This window comes from Tupaia chinensis, unplaced genomic scaffold (assembly GCF_000334495.1).
Source record: "Tupaia chinensis unplaced genomic scaffold, TupChi_1.0 Scaffold000077_1, whole genome shotgun sequence".
NCBI classification, from domain to species: Eukaryota; Metazoa; Chordata; class Mammalia; order Scandentia; family Tupaiidae; genus Tupaia; species Tupaia belangeri.
This window is the reverse complement of record NW_006159538.1, coordinates 1,420,610-1,428,758: the sequence shown is the minus strand read 5'-3', so window position 1 is coordinate 1,428,758 and position 8,149 is coordinate 1,420,610. Positions and strand designations below refer to the sequence as shown.

The window sequence follows — 8,149 nt, the reverse complement described above, 5'->3', positions numbered from 1 at the left end:
ATGAGGGCGGCCCCCGGGGCTTGGTGCCGCGCCTCGGGAAGCCCCGTCCCGGGATCCCCGACGACCCGCTCCGCCCTGGCACAGCAGGGTCCGGGCCCCAGCCAGCGCGGCGCCGACCGCTCTCACCTCACGCCACCTGAGCCTCCGCCTCCACCACAACCCGAGCCGCCGCAGCCTCCGCGGTCCGAGCCATTTTCCCCCTCAGCTGGCTCAGCTGGCGCCGAGAGCTCCGGCCGACTTCGCAGCCAGCCAAGCACAGCACGTCACTTCCGGCCTGGAAGCCCCGCCTCCTGCTCCCGGGCGCCTTTGCAGATTGGCTGGTGCGGACGGACTACCTGGTGGTGGGCGGGGCTAGCGCGCGTCCCGAGCGGTTTGGGACAGGGTGGTGGGAGTCGGGGGCCCGCGCCAGGTCTCCTGGGGCGTGCGGAGAGCGCCCGGGGCTCCCCTCCACGCAGCCCCAGATTGGAGATCGAGCTCTCCGGAAACTGCAGTCAGCCACCTCTCCCGCCCGGCGTCCGCAGCATGGCCCACCGTCCTGGGCGCCGAATACGCTATTGTTCCCATGTCCTATCCAGGCACCCAGCACCCGCTTCCACTCGGGCTGTGGCTCCCCGATGTGTGCTGTTGGCCCCAGGCTGCACCGAGATTAGTTTGAGACTGGAAGACTGAAAGGATCAGGCAAGACAAAATCGTTTCCTCCAACCATCGTTTCCCGAGTCCTCACGGTGGATCAGGTGCCGTGGGGTGTGTAATTAGGCTATCACGTGGCTGGTGTAGAGTGCTAGGTGATATGCGAGCTTTCACGTCAGTGTCAGTGTAATCCTCACCACAGCCAGGTAAGGAAGATAGCCCGATAATATTAACTCACAGCCAGACGGCTCTTTCTACGATAAAAAAAAATCTTCGCATACCATCTCCACAATAACAACTTCCTCAGGAGTATGGAATGGGATCGTGCCTGTAAAGCGTTTAGTTCTTAAATGTTAGATTTAAAATTACATAATCATGTGAAGTAGATAGAACAATTATGCCGATTTACAGATGGTGAAGCTCGGGCACGATTCAAATAAAGTTCCACAGTATTTTATAACAGGTTGTCCCTTAAACAGTAAGAAAATGGGTCTACACCTACAGGGTCACATTATAGGGCACTAGACTGATTTAGGCTGCAACTCTCAGTTTAAAAAAAAAAAATGAAGCCAGCCCTGGTGCGGTGGTTAAGGTGGTTGGATCCCACTTAGCCAATTGTGTGGCTTCCAGTCCCAGACCTTGGGCTTGAAAAATAGTGGGGTGGGAAAAATGCCCAAAATCCTAAGAGGAGAAGGGATTGCAAAATGGCTATAACCTCTGAAGTGTGATTTCTCACTTTCTCTCTCTATATTACAAATTTTCAAAAGTCTGTCCATTTATTTATATTTTGCTCCAGCAAATAAAGGTAAAGAAGCTGGATTTCTTTTGGGGAAGGGGTGTTAGGTAGGGGTGAAGTGCAGAAGAATGTGGCCTGCTGATCGCTATGATAAACATGCTTACACCTCTGTGGAGACAGAAAGATTGAATGAGTTTCTATTCCATGGAAAAGTCTAGAAGCAACCTGTGTGACTATGCTTTATGACCGTGGCTACCAGCTCTTGTCTATCCACCCTTCCGACTCCTGGCTTTTCAACAACCCCACCCTCCCCATGTACACACTTCCAGGCAAGCTTTACACACCCTAGAAGAATGTCCCTTAGGACTCTGCGAAGTTCCCCGGCATTGTTCTGCTTTACTTCTGACCAGAGGAGGAATTTCTAGACTTGGCATTAGTTCACAAGATTACAAGAGGTGGGAAAAACCATTTATCTCACTTAGGATGGCTTCCTAGCTTCTGTTCCAGAACCGAGTGTGCCTTCAGGAAAGAAAGGAGAGGCGTGAGAAAACACTGAATCTTCAGGGGAGATTGACTCTTTGACTCTTTTGTATCTTTCAGACATATTTTTTTTTTTTCAGAGAAATTTTTGCTATAGGGTGCATAAAATTGACAGAGACAGAGAGACAGAAAGAAAGTGAGAAATCACTCCCCTGGGGTGATGGTCACATCACAATCCCTTCTCCTCTATTCTCGCAGGATTTAGGGCACACACGCACACATGCCCAGCGTTAGTTTCAAGCCTCCAGGTCCGGGATGACAACCATGGTCGGCCATGGGTGAGTTCAATGATGTAACCGTTACGCCATCTGCTGGGCCCTGTTTCTTATTTTATGTTTTTTTAAATGACAAATACATGTATTTTTCCAGGGTCCCAGCAGCAGAGGGCCTTGGTCCTTGAATCAATTCCTCGTTACAGTTCTGACTTCATTATTTTATTATGACTTTGAAACTCTGATACTTGGTAAACTCTGATCAGTCAGAAGGATCCTAATAAGGTGATGAGCATGAAAAAGAGTTCCATGGTTCTCCAGATTCTATAAGTAAATTAATAAAAGCAGCATGAATTTCCAGGTGTCAGAACCTGAACCCTTAGCATACCTCGTCTGTCCGGCAATGGTGTGCCTGCGAAGCTGTGTGTGTAAGCAATACAAACATGGACTTGTGGGAGAAAGTGCAAACGGGCACTGCTGTAGTTTGGGACTAACTAGAACAGGGCTGGCAGCCATTTCTCCTCTCCTTTCTCCCACTGGCTTCAATTTTAAGACTCAAAGGTGGAGAAAAGGATTGCGGAGGAGGCATAACATTTTTTTTTAAGTATTCCAGTCCTAACTTCCCACAGAGAACTTCACAGTATCACAAATATGCCCAAACTTCTTCCAGGATTCCAGGATCAAATGAGAAATGGGCAAACCTTTTTTTTTTTTTTTTTTTTTTTAAGGCATGGATAAAAATAGTGGCTGACATTTGCTAAGCACCAGCCCTGTTCTTATTGTTTTATGTTATCTCATGGAAACTCTCCAATATCTTATAAAAGATATCATTATTATATCCTCATTTTAGGGCTGATGAATTTTAAGAACAGAAAGGAAAGTAACTTGTCCAAAGTTACACAACTACTCATTAAAGCTGGAATCCAAACTTGGGTCTGACTGCATGGCTCATTCTCTTTTAACCTCACACTGCCCCCAACAGGTCAAAGAGATTTTAACCTCTACAAAGTGCTATTAATAAACAGTTCCATTTCTCATTCCTTGCCCAGAGCTGGATCCCCACCCGTGGGAAGCACTCTGCTGGGTACTATACTGCACACTTTAAAAACTGGCATGGTGGCTGGGGCAGCTGGATCCCACATGGCCAACTACACAGTTAAGTCCTGGACCAGGCTGCTTGGACAGCATATTGGGAAAAGGGATTGCAGCATGGTCATCTCCCTGGGGAGTGTTTTCTCATCCTCTCTGTCTCTGTCTCTCTGTCTCTTCAGGAAGTGCACGTGCCCTATAGGGGGAAAAAAAAACAACGAAAACTATGGTCTCTATCCCTCCGAGATCACTAAGGCAGACAACACTGTCATAGAAAAGGATACTTAGGACATTAAATGTGTAAATGATTAAAGGACATGATGTTTGTAGAACAGGAAATGTATGCCTTGTAATTGATGCAGCAAAAAATAAAAAGTATTGATCCCCTACTTTTTTTAATTTGCTAGAGGACACATGCACTCACCAGAGAGAGGAGAGAAAGTCAGAAAGAATACGCACGTGTGCACACACACACACACACACACACACCCGCCAGGGGTTGGCCACACTGCAATCCCTTCTCCATTTCTCCCTCCTTTTGGGATTCCGGGCACACATGCCCAGTGTGGTTGCACTTCACAGTTGGCCATGTGGGATCCAGTCATGCCCCAGCTGGCCTGAGCCCCTGCTTTTTCGATGCCAGGCACTGTGCTCTGTGCTGTGCTAGGAATACAGTAGTGAATACGACAGTAGGTCTCTGCACTCACAGAGCTAGCAGTCCAACGGGGAGACAAACATTACACATCTAGTTAAACAATAACTTCATCACAATTGGACTAAGAAGTAGGAAGGAAAGCTATGGTGTTCTGTGATTTAGAATGGGAGGTGGGAAGGCCTTTCCTGAGAAAGTGGTACTGGGCTGAGATTGAAAGGATAAGTAGAGACTGAGCGAGGGTGGGGGGGAAGGTGGCAGTGGGAACAGGGTGTGCAGATACTCTGAGGGAGGAAGGAGCATGGCTCACTGAGGAAGTGAAAGGCGGCATTGTTGTACCCGGAACAAGGGGAAGTGACTTTGGAAGTATGTGAGGCAAGCGCATCATGCTGGGCCCAGAAGGCTGCAGTAAGAATTCAGGTCTTTACCTTTAAAATGAGGAGAAGTATTGTAAACTCTCAGATGATCAGAGGTACAGTTTTAAATATTTCATAGGTCTGGGAGGTGAACAGATTAGAGAGGGGCTAGAGGTCTGGGCAGCCCAGCTTGGAGGTTATTGTACCATCTAGGGAAGTGATGGTGGTGACATGAACTTTGTGGGAGACACAGTAAACACAAAGCTTACTCAGTCAGGGTCCCTCTCTTTGGGACTGTCAAGTGGCGGAGAGTGACACAGAAATGAAATAGTGTGGTGTGCTACCAATGCTACCAGTGGGAGGCCCAGATTACTTTGGAAGCCCAGGGACAAGACAGAGGGAAGGTGGGAGGCGTATTAGTTATCTGTTGCTGCCTGTCCAGTTACCCCAAAACTTAGCAGTTTAAAGGAACCCACAATTCCACAATTGCTCTCTCAGTTTCTGTGGGTCAGAAATGTAGGTATGGCCTAGGTGGGTGCTTCTGCCTCAAGGTCTCTCACAAGGTTGCAGTCAAGCTGTTAGCTGCTGGTCTCACCTAAAGGCTTGAGTGGGGAGTCAGTCCACTTCCAAGTTCACTCATGTGGTTGTTAGAAGGCTTTTAAAAATTTTTATTTAACTTTATTTATTTTTTAATTCTAATTTGACCAGAGAGGGACTACGTAAGAGAGCGAGAGCAAGAGAAAGAGAAAGAAAGTGAGAAAGCAAGCTGCCAAGTTTGGGACTCGAACTGCGGTCAGCCATGTGAGAGTCCAGTGCCCTTAACCACCACACCACCTGGCGGCTCCCCCTTTTTTATTATTATTTTATTTAGCTTTATTTATTTTTTTAATTGTTAGAAGGCTTTGATCTCTACCAACATAGACCTCTCCACAGGGTTGTCTCATAGTATGATGGTGGGCTTCCCCCAACAAGCATGACCAAATAGGAGATACAGGCATGTGAGAGAAAGCACCCCTGGGTAACAGCCAGTCTCTTTGTAACGGAATCTCAGAAATGGTATCCTAGCACTTCTGCCATGCCCCATTCATGAGAAGTGAGCAGGTATGTCCGCTCCACATCAGGGGAAAGGGAATATACAAAGGTGTGAGGATCCCTGGGGTGGATTCTAGTGGCTGCCAGCCATGGAGGTTTTCACAGAAGAGGCACCACTTGAAATAGTTGTATTGGAATTTTTCAAGGGCATCTCGGGGGAAGGGCATTCCAGGCAAAGGAAAGGACATGGACAAAGATATGGACGTATGAAAGGACTTCAGGTGTTCTGGGGTCTGCTGCTGTCCATTCCATGACCAGGTGATTTGGTGCTTGGAAAATATCATTAACTCATCTGAGGAAATTTCTTTTTTCTTTGCTATAGGGTGCGTGTGCTCGCCGGAAAGAGAGGGACAGAGAGACAGAAAGCGAGAAATCACCCCCCAGGGCGGATGGTCACGCCGCAATCCCTTCTCCTCCATTCTCCTCTCGGGATCTTGGGCACGCACGCACACGCGCCCGGCATGAGATTTAAGCCACCGGGTCCGAGATGCGAACCGCGGTCGACTACGTGGGAGTCCAGCGACATAGCCAGTACGCTAACTGCTGGTCACCTCTGGGGAAATCTTTTTTTTTTTTTGGAGAGGTTTTCGCTATAGGGCGCATGCGCTCGCCAGACAGACAGAGACATAGAGACAGAAAGCGAGAAATCACCCCCCAGGGCGGATGGTCACGCCGCAATCCCTTCTCCTCCATTCTCCTCTCGGGATCTTGGGCACGCACGCACACGCGCCCGGCATGAGATTTAAGCCACCGGGTCCGAGATGCGAACCGCGGTCGACTACGTGGGAGTCCAGCGACATAGCCATTACGCTAACTGCTGGTTCCCAACCATCTGAGGAAATCTTAAAGAGGAAGTAAAATGATATTGGTTAAAAAATAACAAATTCACTTTTTAAAAAAAATTCCACCTATATAGTTAAATCTCTTGTGGGGAAAAAATGTATACACAAAGATATTCATTGAAGTATCCTTGCATTAGTTTACTAGGGTTGCCATAACAAAGTACCACAGACTGAGTAGCTTTGAAAACAAATATATTTTTGCAGTTGAGAAGTTAGAGGTCTGAGAAACCAACTTCTGTGGGCTGTGAAGAAAATATATCTTATAGGCCTCTCTCCTAATGTTTTCATGCCATCTTTCCTCCTTAAGTATCTTTGTTCAAACTTCCTTTTTTTTTTTTTTAAGAGAGATTTTTTTACTGTAGGGCACATATGCTCGCCAGAGAGACAGAAAGCAAGAAATCACCCGCCTAAAGATATGGTCACACCACAGTCCCTTCTCTTCCATTCTCCTCTCGGGATCTTAGTCATACATGCACACATGCCCAGCATGAGTTTTAAGCTGCCAGGTCTGGGACTTGAACCATGGTAAACTATGTGGGAGTCCAGCGATGTGACCATTATGCCATTTGCTAATCCCAAACTTCCTCTTCTTAAAGGACACCAGTCATATTGCATTAGGGCCCATGCTAATGACAGCATTTATCTTGATCACTTCTGTAAAGACCCTATCTTCAAAATAAGTTTACATTCTGAGATATTAAGAACTAGGAGTTCATCATATGAATTGGGGGGGGGCATACAATTCAACTCATAAAAATGATAGGAGGACGAGAGTGAAAACAACGTAATGTCCTTCAGTAGGAAATGGGCGAAGGAGCTTATGATATGTCATAAAATGAAACACTATGCAACTGTTGAAAAGATGTACTGAAGGTCAGCAGGTGGTGTGGTGGTTAAGGTGCTGCATTCCCATGTGACCACATTTCGAGTCCTAGACCCGGGAGCTTGAAAATCACAGTAGGCACATGTGCATGTGTGTATGCCCAAAATTCCAAGAGGAAAATGGGGGAGAAGGAATTGTAGCATGGCCATTCTCACTGGAGGTGATTTCTCATTTTCCCTCACTCTGTCTCTCTTTGTCTCTCTCCTGCTAATGTGCATGCCCTATGGCAAAAAACTGCAAAAAGAAAAAGAAAGATGCACTGATAAGAAAAAATTTACAATATGGAATCATGTCCTCTCTATCCTGTTAAAAAGCCAAGTTACGGAATAACCTGTGGCACGCTCGTATTTATGATTTAAGCACTGAAGTGTGTTGTAAAAGCGTAGAATTCTTCTTTAAGGATACACAAAATACTGGTCATAGTGGCCGTGTCTTTCAAGAGGATTAGAAAGGTTCATAATAGGGGGCACCTTCCTTTTTACTATATAGTCCTTTCATACAGGTTGAATTTCTTACCATGAACATGTATAACTTTCAAATATTAGAAAAAAAAGTATAAGAGCTTAGTCATTTAGCACAAATTATTTAGTCTGCATAAATGCTAGTATGTTTTGTATAGAAGTGAAATGACAAAAAAAAAAAAAGAAACAAATCCTGAAGTTATAAACTTGTTATAAGATTGCAGTGGAAACAGTATAAAATAAATAATTTGAGATGTTAACAATTCCGCACTAGGCCCAGCAGGTGACATAACCATCATTAAGGTGCTGGATTCCCATTTCACTGACCACAGTTTGAGTCCTAGACCCAGTGGCTTGAAAATCACTCCAGGTGCGTGTCCATGTGTGCCTAAAATCCTGAGAGGAGAATGGAGAAAAAGGGAATGCAGGGAACCAGCAGTTAGCGTAATGGCTATTTCGCTGGACTCCCACGTAGTCGACCGCGGTTCGTGTCCTGGACCCGGTGGCTTAAAACTCACGCCTGGCGCGTGTGCGTGCGTGCCCAAGATCCCGAGAGGAGAACGGAGGAGAAGGGATTGCGGCGTGACCATCTGCCCTGGGGGGTGATTTCTCGCTTTCTGTCTCTATGTCTCTCTCTGTCTGTCTGGCGAGCGCAC

General features: G+C 46.6%; 1 protein-coding gene across 3 annotated transcripts in view; it reads right to left on the bottom strand.

Annotated features, from left to right (window-relative positions):
• Positions 1-8,149, bottom strand: part of PIK3C2A (phosphatidylinositol-4-phosphate 3-kinase catalytic subunit type 2 alpha) — a 170,632-nt gene that overhangs the window by 124,573 nt on the left and 37,910 nt on the right. For 2 of the 3 annotated variants that reach the window (XM_006142496.3, XM_014584597.2), the window contains exon 1: positions 127-265. The exons of the other annotated variant lie outside the window; for it this stretch is intronic. The gene's annotated coding sequence lies outside the window, so the exon portion shown is untranslated. Of the gene's footprint in view, positions 1-126; positions 266-8,149 lie in introns of those variants that run through there. 3 annotated transcript variants of the gene reach the window in all.